General features: G+C 50.5%; 1 protein-coding gene and 1 long non-coding RNA gene across 5 annotated transcripts in view; one reads left to right on the forward strand and one right to left on the reverse strand.

Annotated features, from left to right (window-relative positions):
- Positions 1 to 3,657: 3,657 nt before the first annotated feature.
- Positions 3,658 to 6,211, reverse strand: LOC131277272 (uncharacterized). Its single transcript, XR_009184450.2, has 3 exons — positions 6,142 to 6,211; positions 4,818 to 4,981; positions 3,658 to 4,082 (listed from the first exon to the last, which is right to left on the reverse strand). It is a non-coding gene; the product is annotated as an uncharacterized lncRNA (long non-coding RNA).
- Positions 6,212 to 10,766: 4,555 nt separating this feature from the next.
- Positions 10,767 to 20,870, forward strand: part of SYNE3 (spectrin repeat containing nuclear envelope family member 3) — a 123,550-nt gene continuing 113,446 nt past the window's right edge. Inside the window, exon 1 of one of the 4 annotated variants that reach the window (XM_058292050.2) lies at positions 10,767 to 10,896. The gene's annotated coding sequence lies outside the window, so the exon portion shown is untranslated. Of the gene's footprint in view, positions 10,897 to 14,237; positions 14,326 to 15,721; positions 15,822 to 20,870 lie in introns of those variants that run through there. The other 3 variants (XM_058292037.2, XM_071213713.1, XM_058292064.2) reach the window with 3 other exon arrangements.

A 20,870-nucleotide genomic window follows, 5' to 3' on the forward strand; every position in this document is an offset into this window, starting at 1 on the left:
TGCAAGGGTGATTCAACATAAAATCAATTAACGTAATACAACACATTAACAAATTGAAGGGAAGACAACACATGATCATCTTGATTGATGCAGAAGAAGCATTTGACAAAATCCAGCATACTTTCTTGATAAAAACACTTTGAAAGATAGGTATAGAAGGAAAATTCCTCAACATAATAAAGGGCATATATGAAAATCCCACAGCCAACATTATACTCAATGGGGAGAGGTTGGAAGCTTTCACTGAGTATGAGGAATAAGATCAGAAATAAGACAAAGATGCCCACTGTCACCACTGTAAATCAAGTGTGCTAGAGGTTCTAGCTAGAGCAATTAGGCAAGAAAAAGAAATAAAAGGAATACAAATTGGAAAAGAGGAAGAAAAATTCTCACTGTTCAAAGATGACATGATCCTATATAGAAAATCCTGAAATATCTACTACAAAGCTACTTGAGCTAATAAATGAGTTCAGCAAAGTGGCAGAATACAAGATCAACATGCAAAAATCAGTAGTGTTTCTATACATTAGTAATGAACAAGGTGAGGAGGAACTCAAGACGAAAAATCCATTTACAACAGCAACAAAAAGATTCAAATAGCTAGGGATTATTTAGCCAGGTCTGTATATTTAACCAGGCCAGGATGTAGAGAAATAGGAACACTGATTCATGTTGGTGGGAATGCAGAATGGTCCAGCCACTGTGGAGGACTGTTTTTTGTTTCCTAAGAAAGTTAAATATACATCTATCATGTGACCTGGCAATACCACTAGGTATATACACAGAAAATCTGAGCGCAGTAACATGAACAGGAAAGTATAAAAACCTGTAAAAGGAATCAAAGAAGACCTAATCAAATGGAAGGGCATTCCAAGTTCATGGATTGGAAGACTAAATGTCATGAAGATGTCCATTCTACCCAAACTGATTTAATAGATTCAATGCAATACCATCCAAATTCCAACAGCCTACTTTTCAGAAAGAAAAAAGGCAATTGCCAAATTGATTTGGAAGGGAAAGAGGCCCCAAATAGTCAAAAACATCCTAGAAAAGAGCGAAATTGGAGGACTTGTGCTTCCTGACTTTGAAATGTATTATGAAGCTACAGTGGTCAAAACAGCATGGTGTTGGCATAAAAATGACACATTGATCAATGGAATCAAATTGAGAGTTCAGAAATAGACTCTCACATCTATGGTCAACTGAATTTTGAAAAGCCTACCAAATCCACTTTTCTGGGACAGGACAGTCTCTTTAGCAAATGGTGCTGGGAGAACTGCAAATCCATAATCAAAGGAATGAAAGAGGACACCTACCTTACTCCCTATACAAGAATCAATTCAAAATAGATCAAAGACCCAAACATAAAAGCTAGGACCATAAAACTCCTAGAGGATAATGTAGGGAAATATCTATAAGACCTTGTAGTAGGTAGGGGCCTCTTAAATCTAACATCCAAAGCACAAAGCAACAAAAGAAAAAATATATAAATGGGACTGCCTCAAAATTAAACTCTTCTGCACCTCAAAGGTTTTTTTAATATTTATTTTTTATTTATTTCTGCCCCCCAGCCCCATTGCCTGCTCACTGTCTTCTGTGTCCACTTGCATTCTTGTCAGTATCCCTTTCTTATTGCGTCATCTTGCTGTGCCAGCTCTCTGTGTGTGCGGTGCCACTCCTGGGCAGGCTGTGCTTTTATTCACGTGGGGCAGCTCTCCTTGTGTGATGCACTCCTTGCGTGTGGGGCACCCCTACGTGGAGGACACCCCTGAATGGAACGGCACTCCTTGCACGGAGCAACACTACGCGTAGGCCAGCTCACCACACGGGCCAGGAGGCCCTGGATTTGAACCCTGGACCTCCTATGTGGTAGGTGGATGCTCTATCAGTTGAGCCACATCTGCTTCCAAAAGGGTTTTGTGAGGAGGGTAAAAAGGCAGCCTACTCAATGGGAGAAAATATTTGGAAATCACACATCTAACAAGGGGCTAATATTCATGATATATAAAGACATCCTATAACTCAACAATAAAAAGACAAGTGACCCAATTAAAAAATGGGCAAAAGACCTGAATAGACATTTTTCTGAAAAAGAAATATAAATGGCAAAGAAACACATGAAAAAATGTTTAACATACTGGTTATTAGGGAAATGCAAATCAAAGCTAGCACAAGATATCACTTCGCATCCACTAGAAAGGCCACTATTTTAAAAACAGAGGGAAATTGATGCAGCTCAAGTGATTAGTCTCCCATCTACCATATTGGAGGTCCAGGGTTCGATTCCTGGGGCCTCCTGCTGAAGGCAAGCTGGCCCGTGTGGCAAGCTGGCCTGAGCGGAGAGCTGGCCCATGTGGTGAGCTGGCCCATGCAGAGTGCTGGCCTGTGCAGAGTGCTGGCCCACATGGAGTTCTGGCCACATGGAGAGCTGGAGCAGCAAGATGACACAACAAAAAGAGACACAGAGGAAAGACAATAAGAGACACAGCAGACCAGGGAGCTGAGGTGGTGCAAGAGATTGGGTACCTCTCTTCCACTCTGGAAGGTCCCAGGTAGACACAGAAGAACATACAGTGAATGGACACAGAGAGCAGACAGGTGTGTGTGTGTGTGTGTGTGTAAATAAATCTTTAAAAAAAGAGAGAGAGAAAAACAGAAAACTACAAGTGTGGAAGAGGATGTAGAGAAATAGGAACACTTATTCATGTTGGTGGGAATGCAGAATGGTCCAGCCACTGTGGAGGACTGTTTTTTGTTTCCTAAGAAAGTTGAATATACATCTATCATGTGACCTGGCAATACCACTAGGTATATACACAGAAAATCTGAGAGCAGTAACATGAGCAGACTTGGGTAAAAAGTTGTTTGGAAATGAAGAGAAATGGTGAAACTACATCATAGGATTTGTAATTAGTAGTGCTAACATGGGTATATAGTAGTTTGGTTTTTATTTTTTATTTTTTGTGTGTAATGAAAATGCTCTAATAATGATTGTAGTGATGAATGCACAACTCTGTGATTATACCAAATGCCAATTGATTGTACACTTTAGATACATTGTATGGTTTATGAACAACAAAAAAATAATAGCATGGGTTGGAAAAATTCACCAAATGTAAGATATGGACTATAATTAGTAATAATACTTTGACAATGCTCTTTCATAATTTGTTACAAATGTTTGACAACAAAGCTAGGTATCAGTGATGGGATGATATATGTATGCCTGTGTGATGTTATGAATGTTTGTTTTGTAAATTCACAACTTTTACTATACAATTATTATTTATGTATATTTATGTATAAATGATATACTTCAATAAATTTTTAAATAAAAATTAAAATGACAACAATGTTTCAACCCTAAAATCTAATGAAAAACTGTAAACCATAACTTTTAATTTCTGAAAGTTGTGGGGTTTTTTTGTTCCCATGCTTTTTTTTCACAAGGGACTGAATTCCTTGGCTATAGGTCTTTAAATATTAGACAGCTGCTGGACTTTGTTCTATTGAGACCCTTATTTTATTTTGAGGAAAAGAGCCTAAATCCTATCTCCCATAAGGTGGTATTAAGAATTAAGTGGTAATCATAAAATGTGTTAAAGTTTTGATTAAAGGTGATGATAGTATTGTTGACATTTCTTCAAGTGCCTGTTTAATGAATGATTTTAATGTTTTGTATCAAGTGTTATTTCTTTTTTTTACCAACAGATAGTTTCCATAACTCAAACTGTTATTACATTCCAAAGACTTCTGAAAAGGGCCTAGACCACGGAACATAAATAGCCAGGAGCTAGTGCTGTTGTGTGTCAAACCTGTTTTGAAGATTTATCTTGTAGCAGAAGTTTATGTCTCCCTCTGATAATCACCGAGTTTGCAGCCAGAAGAACATTTAGAAAGTTTTATTGTCTTCTTTCGAATGACTGCTGAGAGGTATTGCCAAGACCATAAATACTCTTGATGGTGAGTCAGAATTTCACTTCGTGCTTCAACCTTTGGGCCTTAATAGTTTCATGCCTTCATAATTAAATCTTGCTATCCTGGGAATCCACTGCTCCAGTCCTTTTCAACAATTCCTCCAGCTAAGAGAGAAATTCAACCTCGTTTCATTTGGGGTGGGGGTGGGGAAGGAATGAGAGGTTGACTGTTCCTTTTCCTTTGCAGGAGAAAATCAGAGGATTTTTACATATTTTTTCTGCTTTCATGGCCAGAAAAAAAACTTGGTCTAAACTTTGTACTTTTTCCAAGTGCAGCCTAATGAGGTGTAGTGAATATCGAATTTCACTGAGCCAGATTCAGAAAGCTTTAATAAAATACCCACATTATGTTGTAAACTAGTTATACTCTGCTTAAGGGGGGGGGGGGGGGTAGGGGGAGGGACACATGGGCGTCGCTAATGTGCAAAATTTGAGTGACTTAGAGAATTTTGTATTAAAATCCTTGGGAGGGGAAGCAGATGTGGCTCAACTGATAGAGCATCCGCCTACTATATAGGGGTTCCAGGGTTCGATCCCCAGGGCCTCCTGGCCCATGTGGTGAGCTGGCCCATGCGCACAAGGAGTGCGCCCCGCAAGGAGAGCCGCCCCGTGCAAAAAGTGCAGCTCGCCCAGGAGTGGCGCCACACACACGGATAGCTGACACAACGAGATGATGTAACAAAAAGAGACAGATTCCCGGGGTCGCTGACAAGAATGCAAGGGGACACAGAAGAACACACAGTGAATGGACACAGAGAGCTAATGGTTGGGTGGGCTCTGGGGGGTGGGGGGAGGAGAGAGAAAAAAAATATCCCTGGGAGAAGGTGCTTTCCTGGCTACCTTTATCAGGCTCCATTTCTGCTGCGGTCTGGCGTCTTCATACCGTGTTTATACCAACGCGGCTCTTAGTGGAAGGACTTCAGTCCAGTTGGACATTCCCGTCAGGTTCTTCTCTTCACGTGTGTGGCTGCAGCCTGCGAAAGCTCACGCCTCATGCTGGCTCTCTGCGGAGAGGAGCAGGAACACCCTCTTACTTGAAGACGTTTTTGTTTGTGTTAAAAAATAACTCCTCATCTTTCAAATTCAGTCTGATTTCCGAGAAACTTAGAGCACACCACAAACTTCATCAAGAGCCTCTGCCGTGTGCTGCAAGGCAGGCAGGGGGCGCTCGTCCATTCTATTTACTTAGACAAGGCAGCCAAGGGCCTTTAAACGCTGTCCCTGTAAGTGGACACGGCATCCGGGAATTAATCTCTTGGCCCAGTGCTAAGAAGAGCCTCTCAGTTTTCACTCAAGGCTTACTATTGTTTTAGGGAATGGCTAACATGCTTAAGTTTTCTAATATTCCAGCCATCACCAATTAGAATTTAAAAGACTAACGCTAAAAGCAGGAAGAAACGATGACTAAGAGGTTAGTGGGGAATTAAAACAACAACAGACATTTTGGGATTTAAAAAACAAGAAGATCATTCTGGGAACATCTGGTATAAGCAGCCTTCACCCTTTCCTATTTTTTAAGCATTAGGGTCTTGTCTGATACTCCTAAATCACCAAGGAAAAGAAATCGTATGCCTCATGCTCTGAATAAGAAGTCAAGGAAAGAGGCAACACAATTTAGATTAACACTAAAACTTCTATACAGATATGTGACTTGAAGAGGTAAAAATTCACTATGTTAAAAAGGAAATTTCAGGACCCACTTCCATGTGTAAAATGGGTTAGCAGCAGTGTTTCAATCTGGGTTCATCAATTCTAACAAATGTACCACACTAATGAAGGATGTTGTTAATGTGGGAAAGTGTGGGAGGGGGAGCGAGTGGGGCATATGGGAATCCCTTATATTTTTTATTTAACAATTATGTAATCTAAATCTTCTTTAAAAATAAAAAAAAAATCAATTAAAAAAAAGTAAGAATACGGTAAAGGTTAAAAAAAATCTTCTTAAAAAATGGGTGAAAGACTTGAATAGACATCTGTCCAAAGAAGAAATACAAATGGCAAAAAAAAAAAAAACACATGAAAAATGTTCAACATCACTAGCGATTAGGGAAATGCAAATCAAAGCTACAATGAGTTACCATTTCACACCTATTAGAATGGCTACTATTAGAAAGACAGAGAACTACAAGTGTTGGAGAGGCTGTGGAGGGATAGGAACACTTACGCACTGCTGGTGGGAATGCAGAATGGTGCAGCCACTGTGGAGGACTGTGTGGCAGTTCCTGAAGAAGCTGAATAGAGAGATGCCACGTGACCCTGCAATACCACTACTGGGCAGATACCCAGAAGAACTGAGAGCAGTGACATGAACAGACAACTGCACCGATGTTCATAGGGACATTATTCACGATTGCCTGAAGTTGGAAACAACCCAGGTGTCCATCAACAGAAGAGTGGATAAACAAACTGTGGGCTATTCACAGGATGGAATATTATGTAGCTGTGAGAAGAAATTAAGCCGTAGAACAGACGACAACATGAATGAACCTGGAGGACATTAGGTTGAGCAAAACAAACCAGACATAAAAGGACAAAGACTATATGACCGTGCTACTATGGACTAAAAATGTTATGCAACTCATGGAGTTAATGGCTTGAATATGGATCACCAAAATATAGAATGAGGATAGAGAATGGAAAGCTGAGGGTTAACTTGTGCAGAATTGGTAAAATTCTTAGGTGACCTTGACGGAAGCCTTGAGAAAAGGGTAAAGAACATCTACATGAAAGGAAGATGGGTTCCCGGGAAGAGGGAACACCTGGGCATGGCCCTCTGGGGGGACACGCAGAGGTGCAGCTCGAAACCTGTGACGACTTGGGGTGAGGTCAGAGGATCCCGTCCTTTGCGTGAAGGTCACAGGAGGAGCTCTGAAGGGAGGAAGGTTGGTGGACTGGAAGTGGCCGAGAGTGACCGACGAGGCCATTTGGGGGACTGTTGTAAGATGTCCCTACTCCAGATCCTAGATGGGAGCAGCCACGGAGGCCGTGAAGGCAGCACTGACGGCATTTGGCTGGAAGTGGGGAGGGGCTGGGAAGAAGCGGAGGGGATCAGGGCTGTCCCCGGGTTTCTGTCATAACTGCTGGCGGCTCCTGCATGCTAAAGGAGAAGATGCAGCAGGAGGATGGAGTGCTGGAGGGGGAGGTCGTGGATGACCGATGGACACTTTGCGCTTCGAGGTAGCAGAAGTGCATCTCCTTCGTCAGGTATCCAGCTACAGCTATGTAGATCATCGCCCCTAAGGTGCTGGATCTGGGTTGGGAGGAGAGATTTGAGCAGGGAGAGCAAGAAAAGAGAGCAGAGGAAGGAACTCCTAGATGCTAGCATTAAGGAAGGGCTGGCCATGGGGCTGATGGCTGTGTGGACCGGTGGGAGGACATGGGAGCAGGTGCTTGGGGAAGAGGGAGAGGCCCCCAGCGAGAGCAGCTGCAGGGGGCAGCCGGGTAAGCATGGGTGAGAAAGGAGCTGATATGATTGTGGGCTGGGGCGGTCCGGGAGTGCCATGACCTTGGGCAGCTCCCATTACTTCTCCGTCTCTAACAGGAAGGAGCTCGGCCAGTGAATTTGTCAAGGTCTTCTGCTGTTATTTTCATGGGTGTGAGAGCCTTGATTTTAGGCCATCTCTCTAGTTTGTAAACTGAGCAGATAAGGCCCAGTCTTTTTGCCCAGATTCTCCAGTGACACAAATAAACGTTTCCGTTCAGATGTTGAAATCGACAGTCTTGCCGGCTGCAGCAGGTGAGCTAATCCCAGGGGCGAAAGTCCAGCAGAGACCTGCCAAACACCCAAGGACACCGGATGTGAGCGTCACCTGCTCTCCTGGCTCTTTATGGGGGTTGTTTCGGTTCACTGGATGAGGATTTTTAATTAGCTAGGAGATGCCCTTTGTGGCACTTGCCTTTTTTCTCTGCATACCAACTCTCCAACATCAAAGAAGAAATCGAGGGTTAAAAGTTTTAAAAATCGTAGACCAAGCGCTGCAGCAAGCCGTGTGGAAAGCACGTGTCTCGAGTGTGTTTCTGCCAGGTTGCTGGCAGCTTTGTGGGACTGGGGCTGGGGCACTGAACCTCGGCCTTCTTTGTGGATGGCCCGTGAAGAGTTGGGCAACAGGCTTTTTGCAAATACATGGACCCATCTGACATCCACAGGCCCCTGCCATTGCGCAAAGGAGAAGGCTGGGCCCGAGCTGGCCTTCCCCTGTGGCCGACCGGCCAAGGCCACGCGCCTGCGTGCCTGTGGCTGGCTCGGGCTCCCGGCGCCTGGCACCCTGCCCATCACACGGCGCCCCTAATTCTAGCACGTGTTCAGAGCAGCCGAGCCTGCCCAAAGCAAGGGAAGAGCACTTCCGCACATTACAAAACCAGGTCTCCCAGGAGCAAGCGTTAAGACTTCTCTTCCTCCTCGGTGGGGAGGTCTTCCTTATTACTGGGTCTTCAGCCTCTTCCTGAAGTTTTCTTTGAAAGCCTAGTCATCTGGGGGGTTAAGCCGCCACAAGAGCACACACAGTTTGCAGTACACCTTCATCTTCGCTCTTCTGTGCCACCTTCACGACAGCGCTTCCAGGGCACTGCATATGGCTCACCCCAGCCGGCCGGCCGCAGTCCAGGTGACTTCTGACCCAGTGTACTTTCACTCTACCCACCCACCCCTGGCTTGGCAATGCTGACCTGGTCAAGGCTGTGTATAGATTTCAAAACAGCAGCAAACAAACCAGGCTACTGTTGCGACTGAAAAGGTGTCCACACACCTGGGACAATTAGCGACCAAGGAAACAGCCCAGCTGGGACGTGGACTTTGCTGGAACCTAGCAATTCAGAGAATGCAAAACCACATCCACCCTCCGAAGTGAGTCAGCCAGCCCTGCGCGTTTTATGGTTTCAGCTGGTAACTGCCGGTTTGCTTGCTGCCTCCAGACGCTGGGCCTCCTGGGTAGGGCACAGCCCTGCTGTTGCCATTCGCCACGCCCCTCCTCCTGCTTCCGGCGGTGCACTCCTTCCTGCAGGAGAGCTGTCACACGCAGGCTTCTCGCCCACCGGTCACTAAAGCGGGTGCTGTTTCTTCCCAGAGGACTTTAGCCTCTCATCAATAACTTTGACCCATAAGGAACTCATGGCAGTAATGAAGCCAGAGCTGTAAAAATATAACCTAAGAGACGGATTGGAAAAAATCACACCCAGAAACTGGTCCTTGCTCTTGCTACCAGAGAGACAATGCAAAGGGCGGGCGCCGGGGCCAGACTGGCTGGGTTTGCACCCAAATCTGCCACTCGATAGCTGTGTGATGATAGGCAAGTCACCACCCTCTCATCTGTGAAGTGGGATAATAACAGGTGGCTTCCCTGAAGGGCAGTGAGGAGGGTTAAACGAGGATTCACGGAAAAGCCCAGAAAAGGGCTTGGCACACAGTAAGCCTTAATAAATGTTAAATGTCATGATCATTCACCATCATTGAAGATACAGCTCACATTCCCCTTATCCAGAATACCTTCCCCAAACACTTGAGCCTTCGCTACTCTCATGTCTCCGAGTTCCTCTAACACTCAGCTCTGCACTGTGCAATGTAGCATTTGATGGTATGCAGTCTGGTTTTGTTATTTCAGCGCTTTGTGTGTCTTAGTGCTGCTTCCCCAGTAACTTGTACATTTCTTTTTGGCAGGAACCATGTAATTAGCTTTTGTTGGATTTCTACTGCTCATAGCTAGTTCCTGGGCAATTATTGGATACTTAAACATTTTGTGTTTATCACTATGAATGAGTAGGAAAAAGCTAGTGGTGGGATATTGTATATGGGTGCTATATACAATGGTTATAGTATATGGGTTATACATTGTTACAGACACAAAAACCTATACACGAATGCTTATAGCAGCTTTATTCCTAACAGCCCCAAACCGGAAGCAATAGGCATGTCCTACAATGAGGAATGAACCAGTGACACACGTGGCACCCTGGATGAAATTCCACAGCTCTATGCTATGTGACCAAAGCCAGTCCTCAAGAGGTATATACTGTACTATTCTGTTAATATGACATTCTCAAAACGACAAAAATTATGGAAATGGAGAACCAATTAGTGGTGCCAGGGGTTAAAGAAGAGGTGGGGGCAAGAGGGAAGTTGGTGCAGCTGTAGAAGGACAACATGACAAAAATCTCCCGTGCCAATGTCAGTATCCCCGTTGTGGATTGTACTAGAGTTTTGTAAGATGTTGCCTTTGGGGAAAATTGGCTAAGAGTACCAGGGGACCTCTCTGTACTATTTTTTAAATATAATTGTATGTGAATCTACAATGATCTCAAAATAAAAGAAGTTTAATAAAAAATAAAATTTCAGGAGTAGATAGAACTGATAGGAGAGACGTGACAAGTCTCTTATAGAATGATTCTATTTTTGAAGAATAAGGTTTAGCAATTGTACTTTAACATTTTGCTCATATTAGTACTTATTCCTTGGAGTAGAATAATACAGCATTTAGTCATGCTGTCATTATCATCTAATATAATCAAGATTCACAGAATCTTTTAAACCTGGGGGAGTACCTTGGAGGGGCTCTTTTATAATTCTCCCCTTTTACAGATTTGGCAACTCAGAAGTAACCCAAAGTTACGCAGCTAATCAGCAGATAAACAAGGGCAAGCTCCACTCGCTCTAGGATCCAGTCCTGTGTTTCCTATACACTTTGTATTTTATATTTTTACTGTGTAAAAGCAGCACAATGAAGTGAATCACCTCCGTCCCCGGCCTGAAATGGCTGCCTTCCCCCAGCAGGGGTCCCTGCTCATCGGTCCATCCCTGGGAGGCAGCTGCTGGTGGGGACACCTGCCCCTCTGATCCAAGAGCTCACCCTGGAAGCACGCTAGTAGGACCCAGGGGAGAGGGCAGACTAACGCGTGCAGAACAGAGCCGAGTCATTCTACAGTGAAGGTAAGAACTGAGAGATGGGAGAACAAACGCCCAGGCAACAAATAACTATTCCTGGGACCCCGGGCAGGGCCCCTTCTCCGCAGCCTCCCCCCCATCCCTTGCCTCAGTTTACCCATCCATTCAAGGTCGGGTTGTATCAGCAAGAAGAGCCATCCCGGCTCTGAATATTTTGTTCTCCTTTTGCTGTGGAGACTACTCACTCGAGCGAATAATTGAAAACGACACTTACAAAATAAGAATTGCACGGGACTGCTGGTGAAGCTGGCAAACCAGTTACAAATGGGAAACAGACCTGGATCATTTCCCCACGCTTCTTAAATTGGTTCCCGCTTCCCCGGGAGTGGTGGTGGAGATGCCGGCTGCAGGAAGGAGACACGGAAAGAGAGCATAAAACCCTGGCTTTGGGGGGGACGTTTTGTACACTGCTCAAACAGCCCTGGCCGCCAAATGAGTCAGAATTTCCGAAAGGCATAATTTCAGTGCCCTTCTTGCGGTTGCCTCCAGGGCCTCGTCGCAAAGGGAGGCCTCGGGGAGGGGTTTCCTGTGCTCAGTTCCAGAGATGACAGAGGGACTCCCCCCCCCCCCGTCCACCCCATCCCCACCCCATCCTTTGCCAGAATTTTCTTTGCAGATGGGTTTTCATTTCCACTCCTGTCTGTAGCAGCAGGTAAGGCTGAAGAGGAGTTGACGTTTTCCTAGTCTTTCTCGTTGCAAACTCCTTTCCCCTCCACATGAACTACCGTGGAGTGGCAAAAGACTGCTATTCAACTAACCAAAAGCAAAGCCCTCTTTTTGATGATACAATGTTTATGTCAGGCTTAAGCAAAGCAATGGGAGAGTGTTCTGAAATGCGTTAAGCTCTGTAAAGCTAATGATAATAATTGTATTAACATCTGCACAGTATTGTACCGTTTATGAAATTTTATCACACAAATTCTCCCCTGTGAAATATTATTGCTAGCCCAATTTACAGATGAGAAAAACAAGCCTCCCAAAGTTTACAAGGCTCGCTAAGGTTCACCCTACTAATAAGTGCCTGGGCTGAGCCTGGACTTTGGGTCTCGCAGCAGCAAAACTGGTGCTCTGTGCCCCAGCAGCCGTGGGTGGGACAGCCCGTCCTCGGCACCACGGCCCCTGGGATATACACAGCCGAAGCACTTGTTTTATACCTGCCTCCTTCTTCCAGACTCCTTGGCAGTGTTGGTCTATGCCTCATTCTTTTCCATGTTCCCAGAGACTTGCGCAGAGCAGGTGCTCAGGAAACGTTTGATTAAAAGGCTGACCAGCTGTATGCCAGAAATGGTCGTGGTCATACCATCGCCAGACCATAATAATTACAGCTAACATGAGTTGGATATTCACCACCCCGGGCACAAAACCAAATAAAAGAAAAGCTCCTATTATTAGACCCATTTAACAGAGGAGGAAACCAAGCATGAGTAACTGGCTGGAAGGTGCAAATTCAGGCAGTTTGGCACTAGAGCTTGAGCGCTTCATTCCCAGCTGCACCAAACCATCACTTCCTACAAGAGACGGGTTATCCAGGGCTCTACCTTCCAGCAGCCCTGACCAGGGCCATCACCTGGCTTGTTTGTCCCTTGGTCTCCCATCTGTCAGGCAAAGTTAATTAAACGTTTGCTATCTACCTGGAGGATCTTTGCGGAGATTTAACGAGGAAATACATGTGACAGCATTCTGAAAGCAAAGAGCCTTAGCCAAAAGGCATGAATTATAATAATCGTTAGGCATGAATTATAATAATCGTTAACCGCTGCCTGCAATTTTGCATGGCTATTGTAACCCCAAGGCCTGGCTGCACCTTTGGTGGAGTATAATGATCATGAGAAACACCTGTATATCTCCTCTGATGTTCTGAATAATTATTAAGAGTTAATAATTCTTAATAATGGGTTCCAAGGAAAGGAGGCGTGACTGACACTGTCATTCTTACTCAAGCTAGATGGACCCCAGTGTTAATCTGGGGTTTTGGCTACTCCTATCTCTCCCTCAATTTGGAAAGGTACACACACACAGACACACACACACACCACCACACCTGGTCCAGTTTCACAACTGGATCTTTCTCTTAGAACCCTGATTTTCACTGTGATGTATTCAACAAGCCTTAGCCTTCCAGCCCAGCTAAGAAGGAAAAAAGTAAAACACCCTCCAGGAAGCATTGGATCCGGGGCAGTTTCCTGAGTCCTCTGAGCCTCCTTTCCCTCTTGTGCAAAATGGGGTAGCCACATCTAAGTCGTGAAGACAGGAGTTCAAATGTACCAAGTATCCAGCAAAGAGGCCACAGTTCCACAGGTTGTAGCTTTCGTCCCTACCCCAAGGGACAGAGTGAATCATGCAAATATATAATGACTCGGAGGAAATAAGCGTGGGTGGGGGTGGAGGCCCTGTTCAAAGTTTCAAACTGTGATGGTTGCTCAGGAGAGACCCAGTGACTGCCCCGCCTGGGCAGGGAGTGGGGGAGGGGCGAGGCTTCCAGAGCCTTCCAGCCGTGGGTGGAGTTTGGCAGGAGAGAAGGGCAAACCCCAGCCGGGGCCACTGGAAGTGCAAAGGCACAGAGGCAGATAAGATTCAGAAGTCCTGCCGCAGGTTAGGTGGTGGGAGACGCGCTGCATCGGGGAGTGGCATCCAGGTGGAGGACATGTCCGCGGGCTTGGGGGGCTGTAGGGGGTGAAGTGGCAAATTCATGGGCCTTGGGGTTACAGGAAGTCCAGATTGTGGTGGAATCCACAATCCTTGTGTTTTACCTCCCGCCACCCCCACTCCCATCAGCTCCCCAGTTCAGCTTTGGAGCCTGGGGTCCATAGATCCTGTGCTGGGGCCTCCAGGGCTGTGGGGTGGGAGGGCCCGGAGAGGGCGCCCCACAGTCAGACGGGCTGATGAGTGTCACTTCCTTCTTGGATTTTACCCCTTCTGGAGGGTGCCCCAGCCGAGGCCCCCACCGCCCCCACCTCGGCTCCACGCGGGCAGGACCTGCCGGGGCTTCAGCCTCCAGCCCAAGTCCCTGTCCAAGTCCGGACACGCAGAGGATCTCCCGCCCCGGGCAGAGGCGGCTGCGCGCCATCTCCAAGGCTGTGACCCGGGGCGGCTGTCCCCGCCGGAGGGGGCCGCCCCGGGCGCGGGGTCGGGGAGTCGGGGGCCTCCTCCCGGGGTCTGGACGCGGTGAAGCGCGCCCTCTGCCCTCCGGCCGGCGCGGGGACCTCGGCCGAGCGCCGCGGAGCCAGGCGCGTCCCTCTCCGGCCCGGCCGGGGTGGCGGGGCCACCAGGCGGCTCCCGGCCCGGGGGTGGGACGGGCTCGAGTGTCCGAGCCCCGCCCCGGCCCCGCCCCGGAGCCGCCCGGGACGCAGGGAGCAGGGAGCGCGGGAGGCTCGGCCCGAGGCCCGCGGCGCGCTCCTCCACGCTCCGGGCCGGGTAAGTGGCGCGGGGCCGGGCCGCGGGCCGGGGGCGGCAGGGGTCGGGGCCGCAGTCCCCGGCCCGGACACGTCCCCAGGGGCCAGGGTCGCCCGAACGCCGAAGGGGCCCTGGGAAGGCACGCCCGCCACGGGGGCGGGGGCCCGGCGTGACAGCTGCAGGCGGGCTGGTGTTTTCCGTTGAAATCCAGCCGCTCCCTGCCGCCTGCGGGATCTCTCCCGGCCCGGGAGGGTCGCTGCGCGCCCAGAAGCCCCGGGCTGCGCGTCCCGGCGCCTGCTCCAGCGCCCCGGCTGCCACCTTTGCCACCGCGGGCTGGCGCTCGTGGGTCCCGGGTCTTGGCAGTAAATTGGGTGCAGGAAAGCCCCCTCCTGGCCACCACGAGCTCCGCCGTGCCTGAGAAGGCTGAGAGCCGGCCGAGGGGAAGTCCCGCTTGCGAGGCTTCCACTGTCTGTGCAGCCTTGGGCCAGCCGCTTGGCCTCTCTGGGCCTCGTTGCCACATCTCTAAAGGAGCGGGTAGGGAATCAGAAAGTGCGCGGGCCCTGAGGGAGCCTCCCATGGATGTTGACTCCCTTTCAGATCTGAGTCTTCAGATCTTGGCCATAAACACTGGACTCACGTGGATGTGGACGTGAATGCAGTGGTGACCCACAGAGAGCAGGCCCTCCACGGCCCACCCCACGGCTGCGTGGAAACTCTAAGGGGACTGAGCCGGGGCTGGGCGATGGTGGAGAGTCATATTTTGTCACTTTGGTCCTGAAGCTCTGGCCCAGAGCTGCCCTGGGACCCCTCTCGCTGCCTCCTGTTCCCCTCTGAAGGGTAACCTCGTGGCATTACCGAAGGGCCATCTACAGCTCAGGGCTGCTAGAGAAGAGCCTGCGATGGCGAGGGGGGCGGGGGCGGACACGAGGCACAGGAGACGACAGTGGAGAAAATGGAGCAGGAGCCCAAATCACTGCCCTTCTGAGCTCGGCAGGACAGCCTCCTCCATTACCGACTCAGAGAAGGGGAGTGATTTGCCCAGAGCAGCACAGCAAGGGAGCTGCACAACCGGGAAGAGAGCCTGGGCCTCCAGACCTAGCCCTGTGCTCTTGCACTGCGGGGGCCACCAACAGCCCACACGGGCCAGGGGCAGGGAGGTGGGAGGAGCGCCGGGGCGCGGGCTGTTCTGCGTAGTTTCCTGTAACTGCCCCAGCGGGGCTCGCCGGCACGTGTGGGCTGCACATTCCTCAGGCAGGACAACCCTCGGCAGCCGCAGCTGTGCCAAGCCTGCTGGCCCGGGGAGTCAGTGTTCGGCCCCAGGGGCCCCTCTGGGGGCGGCGGGAGGGGGCGTGGGCTGGAGCAGCTTGTTTCTGGAATTGGCTTCTTGCTGGGGGGCCGGGGGAGAAGGCCTGAGGATTTGCTGGTGGCACCGAGAGAAGCGGTGAGAATTCAGGCTCAAGTTTCTGCCTCAGGGTGCAGCTGGCATCTGGCGCCCCCCGCCGTGGGCACCCTTCAGGGTGAGTCTGAGCTCCTTCCGCCTCCAGGGAAAGCGTCCTCCGGCTCCGGCGCTTTGCATGTTCTCAGGCTGCAAAAACCTGGGGCGGGGACTGTTGGGGGAATCCCGGGTTGGCTGCCCGCACGACTTCCCTTCTGGAAGGCGAAACTAACTGGACGGCCCAGCACAGCCCCCAAAGCACCCCGGAGTCCCCGGGAGCCCGGAGGGGCACCAGGGTGGCCGCGTTGCCCAGCGGCCAGGAATGAGGTGACCAAGTCAGGTTCCCTGGCTTCTGATCCCGCCTTGGCCCCGTCGTAGCTCGTGGCCTTGGGAAATCCCACCCCACCGCGCAGAGCTTCAGTGGCCTTCCCATGAGGTGGAGCCTGATTTGAACTCAGGACTTTGATGACTCCCCACGGCCAGTCCCGGACAGCAGGAGGCTGCTGCTATCCTCTAGTCCTCAGGAAAAACCGCTGGCCGGGCAGGATCCTGGTCAGTAAAAGTCATTAGCACTCCCTGGAGACAAAATGGGTCCAGAACCTTTTGCTCCCGGGATCTGGGAGGAGCAGAGGGAAGCGAGGGGGGGTTGTCGACCCTCCTGGCGCTCCAGGAATCCTGGCTCCAGGGCCTAATGGTGCTGGGTCAGGAACAGGTACGGGGCGTGGGCAGCTGGAAGCACCAGCAGCTGAAGGCTCAGTTTTGCCATCTCTAGAGCAGGGATAGCACCCTCCTTGGGGCTACCTGAGGACGAATGGGCCAACCGAGGCCAGCACTCGGCGGCTGGCGGGGCCCCGTTAGCAGGCGTTATTATCTATCATTTAGGATTACTAGCCCTATCAGTGATTTGGGGCCTGGGCCTCTGGGCTGCAGGGTCCCTCACGGAATCCAGCATCTGTGAAATGCTGTGAAAGCTAGAATCCGAGAGCCCCCCAGACAAGGTGACTACCTTAGAAGTCACATAGCTCCCTGTGGGGAGGGGCCGTGTGGGGGTGTGGTCGGCTGCGTAACCCCGGGGTGACTTGTAACCCTCTGTAATGACTTGTAACCCTGTACGAATATTCTGTTTCCCAGCTTAAGGCCGATTTTAAAAAGGCAAGGGAGTGAAAAGGCAAAATCAGGGTGGCTATCTTTGTGTGTGTGGGGGGCCCTGGGGGGCCTTGGGTGGAATCAGTCATGTTCTATTTCCTCAGCTGACTGATATCTGGTGGGTGTGTTTCTTTTTTTATGCATCATCATTTACAAATAAATTTTCCCTATCTATGTATACTCGCATACACACATATATACACACATATATATTTCCCATTATATACATAAATCTTGCATGATACAAAGAAAAAGATAATATGGAACATTTTTCAAACTTCTTTCTTAGAAAATCAGGCTCTTTCCTCAGATTCAAAATTAATCTGGCTGGATTGAAAAAAGTAAAACAAACACAAATCTTGTTGGCTAACATGGGAGCAGTAAGCTGTCTCCCCCGACAGCCGACAAGATGACAGCACTACCATCTCACACCAGCAGAGACCTTTGTAAAGCTCTGGCCTAACGCTGTATGCTTTTGAATCCTAAAATCCCGAGACACTTGGGCTGGGGGGAGCCTGGGGTCACCAGGACAAGTCAGGGGGTGGGGGTCGGAGTTTTACAGCCCGAGGCCGAACGCAGGGGGCAACCGCAGGCACCAGCACCCATGGAGGGAGGGAAGGCGTTTGCTCTGCGCCGCCTCCCCAGCAGCGCCCCATTTTTAATGTTAAAAAGTGAGAAGAGAGCCAGTGGGTGAGAAGCGCTACCTGTGGATCTTCAGTGCAGAGACACCTGGCGAAAGGAAACACACAGGCGGGACTCAGTCTCCCTTCCTTCTGGAAGTCCTTTGGGGAGAGCGCCTTGGCCTCAGGTTAGACGTATTCGTGGCTGCAGCTTCGTGCCCTGGTTTTCAGCTGGGCAAGTGGGTTCAGAGAGGTTGGAAGCCTTGCCCCAAAGCACATGGCGGGCAAGCAATGGCACGGGGGGATTCAGCCGGAGGGAGAACGGAGAAGATGAGAAACTTAAAAAGCATGCTGTGTCGTGAGCACATTCTTGACTCTTAGAAGCTGAAACTCCTGGAGTCCCAGCCTCGCCGGGGAGGGCCATGGGAGGTGGCCTGCTGGGCAGAGTGGGGCATTGCCCGCCAGCAGTCGGATCGCAGGGAGGCTCTGAGCCGGCCACGCACCGAGCTGATAGTGGTGGACCCCGGGTCAGGGGAGACCCGCCCCAGTTTTGGTCCTGGTACTTCGGGGGCACTCCCTCCCATATCTGGCCTCCTTCCTCCTGCGCAACAAATCGCAGGTGCTTTTCCGGCTTTCCCTCTGCAGAGGGACCTGGGCCGGCAACGGGCCTGGAAGGGAACGGCCGCCTGGGATGCTGGCCTCAGGTGCTGGCTTTCCAGGTGCGTGGACGTGTGCGCAGGTGTGTGTTGGCCTGGGCAGTGGCCATCTGGGCCCTTTCTGGGCGGTCGTCGCCCTGTGAGTGAAACTCCTTTCCCACCTCCCGGGGTGGTGATGCCTCCCCTTGGGTGGGGCTTATGTGATGACCTAATGAGCACCAACTTCCTACCTGCCCTGTGACTTCAAGAGATTTTTAAGCCCGTGATGTTTGCGTCCAGGTGTGTGCAGTGTCAAGAAGTATCCTAAAGTGACAGCTGCAGTGGAGAATAAGAGGCTGCCAGAACCAGCCAGGGCCACAGAGACCATCTGATCTGAGCCTGTCATTTGATGTATGGGGAAACTGAGGCTCTGCAAGCAGAAAAATGACTGGCCCAAGTCTCGTAGGTGCCTTGGGGACACATCTGGGATTTGAAGCTGTGTCTCCTGACCCCATCCAGTGCTCTTTCCCCTCTAACATCCTTCCCCTAAAGTCTGTTGATTGGTGTTGACGGTGTACCTTGGGACAGTCGCGTGACGCGAGCGGGAAGGTTGATTGTCGGGTTAGGCCCGGCCAGTCATCAGCGCGGCATGGATGGAACAAGGCAGGGCCACCGCGGCCTGTGTGCCTCTATTTAAGCCAAGAGTTTTATTTGAGATTTGTAAGGACCTGAACTCCTCCCAAGTGACATTTTTTTGAAATAAGACAGCTGGCTGACTCACCGGGATAGCCCTCTTTCCTTGTTTTTTCAAAGAGCTCAGCCCTGCTGTAGTGATGGGAGGAGGCGACAGTTCTGTGGAAGCACTTGACCTTCGCCTGGGCCGGTCTTGGTCTCCTGCTCTTTAAAATGGGAGGTTGATTTTGTGTGTGTGATCTATGTATCTCTAAAAAAAAAAAAAGGACAATAAAAAAAAAAAATATATATATATATACAGAAAAATAAAATGGGAGTTTGAAATGGGATACCTCAGAAGGGTCTCTGATCAGAGAGCACAGGAGTTCTGCCCACCCACCCAGAGGGGCCAGATCAGTTAGCTGTTGGCTCCCTGCTTAACCTTCAGTAGCTCCCCCTTGCCCTCAGGACAAATCCCCAAGTCGCTGGCATGCCCGGCTCGCATTCTGTGCTCTCTGCAAGCGGGGCTGCCTTCCGGCCCCACGAGACCCCCGACTCACCCTGAGCTTCCGCACCCCAATCCACACCTGAGCTCAAGCCCCTTTGCCCAGCCGCCCTGTTCCTCCCCAGCACCCAGCTAGAGGTCACCTCCTCCTGGAAGCCTTCGGCAGCCGCCTCGGCAGGCTGCCGACTTCTGTTCCCTTTGCACTTTGCACACGCTAATTAACGAACCCTGTGGTGTCTGCATTCCCCCTCAACTTCCTGAAGGCGGGGTACAGCTCCTGAAGGCGGGGTGCAGCGTTGTTCATGCTCACATTCCCCTCGCAGACCAGAGCCTGGTACCAGTGGGGTGTTTGGAGAGTGATTTTTAAATTTAAATAGAAGGCTTTACATTTCAGAGAGGATCTTACAAATGTTAGGGGACCGAGGCTCACAGGACCCCCGAGTGAAAAAGGCTGGGTGGACCCTCCTATTTCCAGGACACGGAGGAGCAAGGCCAGCTCTGGTGGGGAGGGAGGGCGTGGCTTGGCCCTCCTGGGAGCCTGTCCTCTGGCCCCGTTTTCCTGGGCTCGCCCGGGGCCTCTCCTGGGACCTTGAGCGTCTCCCCACTTCTCTGGACACATCGCGCTTTCTACTCGGCGCTCGCAGTGCCTGCCCCTGCTGGTCAGTGACCCCCAGCTCACGGTCACCGACTTGGAGGGGCTCCCCTGACCCACCCCTGCCCGCTGGGCTCTCTCCTGTCACCCTGTCCAGTTGTCTTCATGGCACTTATCACGACCGGAACTCATTAGTTATTCATCTGCAGTTGACCTTATGGTCTGTCTCCTTTGCTGGGACATAAGCCCCATGAGGGCAGGGAATTTTGTCTGTCCCTAGAGCCTAGCCTGGTAGCTGCTCTGTTCATATTTATGGAATGAATGAATGGACAAGCTAATGAATGCCTCAGCCGCTGGACAGGCCGGCTGCCATCCAGGGTCTCGTCCAGGCTTCCTCCTAACAGCCCCGTCCAGCCCTTCCTGCGGCAGCGTTGCTCGCGGGGCTCTCTGCGTTTCTCTCTTGACACTCACGGCCCTCGGACGAGGTGTGCTCTGATAGGATTCCCATGTCACAGAGAGGCACTAACCTGCCCTCAGCCGGTGGAGATGGGGGCTGGACTCCAAGCCCAAGCAGATAACACCGGCCTGCACTGCTGGGAGTCCAGAAGGCAGGAAGGGATGAGTCAGGCCTCGAGCTCAGGCCTCCTCATTCAGGCATCTAGTTCTTTCTCAGCAGCCCCGTTGACTCTAACATGGCCCGGCGATTCCTCAAAGGAAACTCTCTTTCCAGTGTGGCCAGTGTCCATGGATGCAGGAATGGCCACGCTGTTCCAGAGCTGCCCGCCCTCCCTGGGTTCTAGGGAACTCCGCCCGTGGCTTGTTCCCCAGCTCCTGCGGGCGCGGTGGCCACCAGCTGGCCGCTGTAGGTTGGCCGTGAGCCCGCGGGGCTGCCAGGTTAAACCGTGGCTTATCCAGGACCAGGCAGTGAGCAAGCCTGGCCTACGGCATCCGCCTGTTCATC

The sequence above is a fragment of the Dasypus novemcinctus genome, chromosome 3 (genome assembly GCF_030445035.2).
Source record: "Dasypus novemcinctus isolate mDasNov1 chromosome 3, mDasNov1.1.hap2, whole genome shotgun sequence".
NCBI classification, from domain to species: domain Eukaryota; kingdom Metazoa; phylum Chordata; class Mammalia; order Cingulata; family Dasypodidae; genus Dasypus; species Dasypus novemcinctus.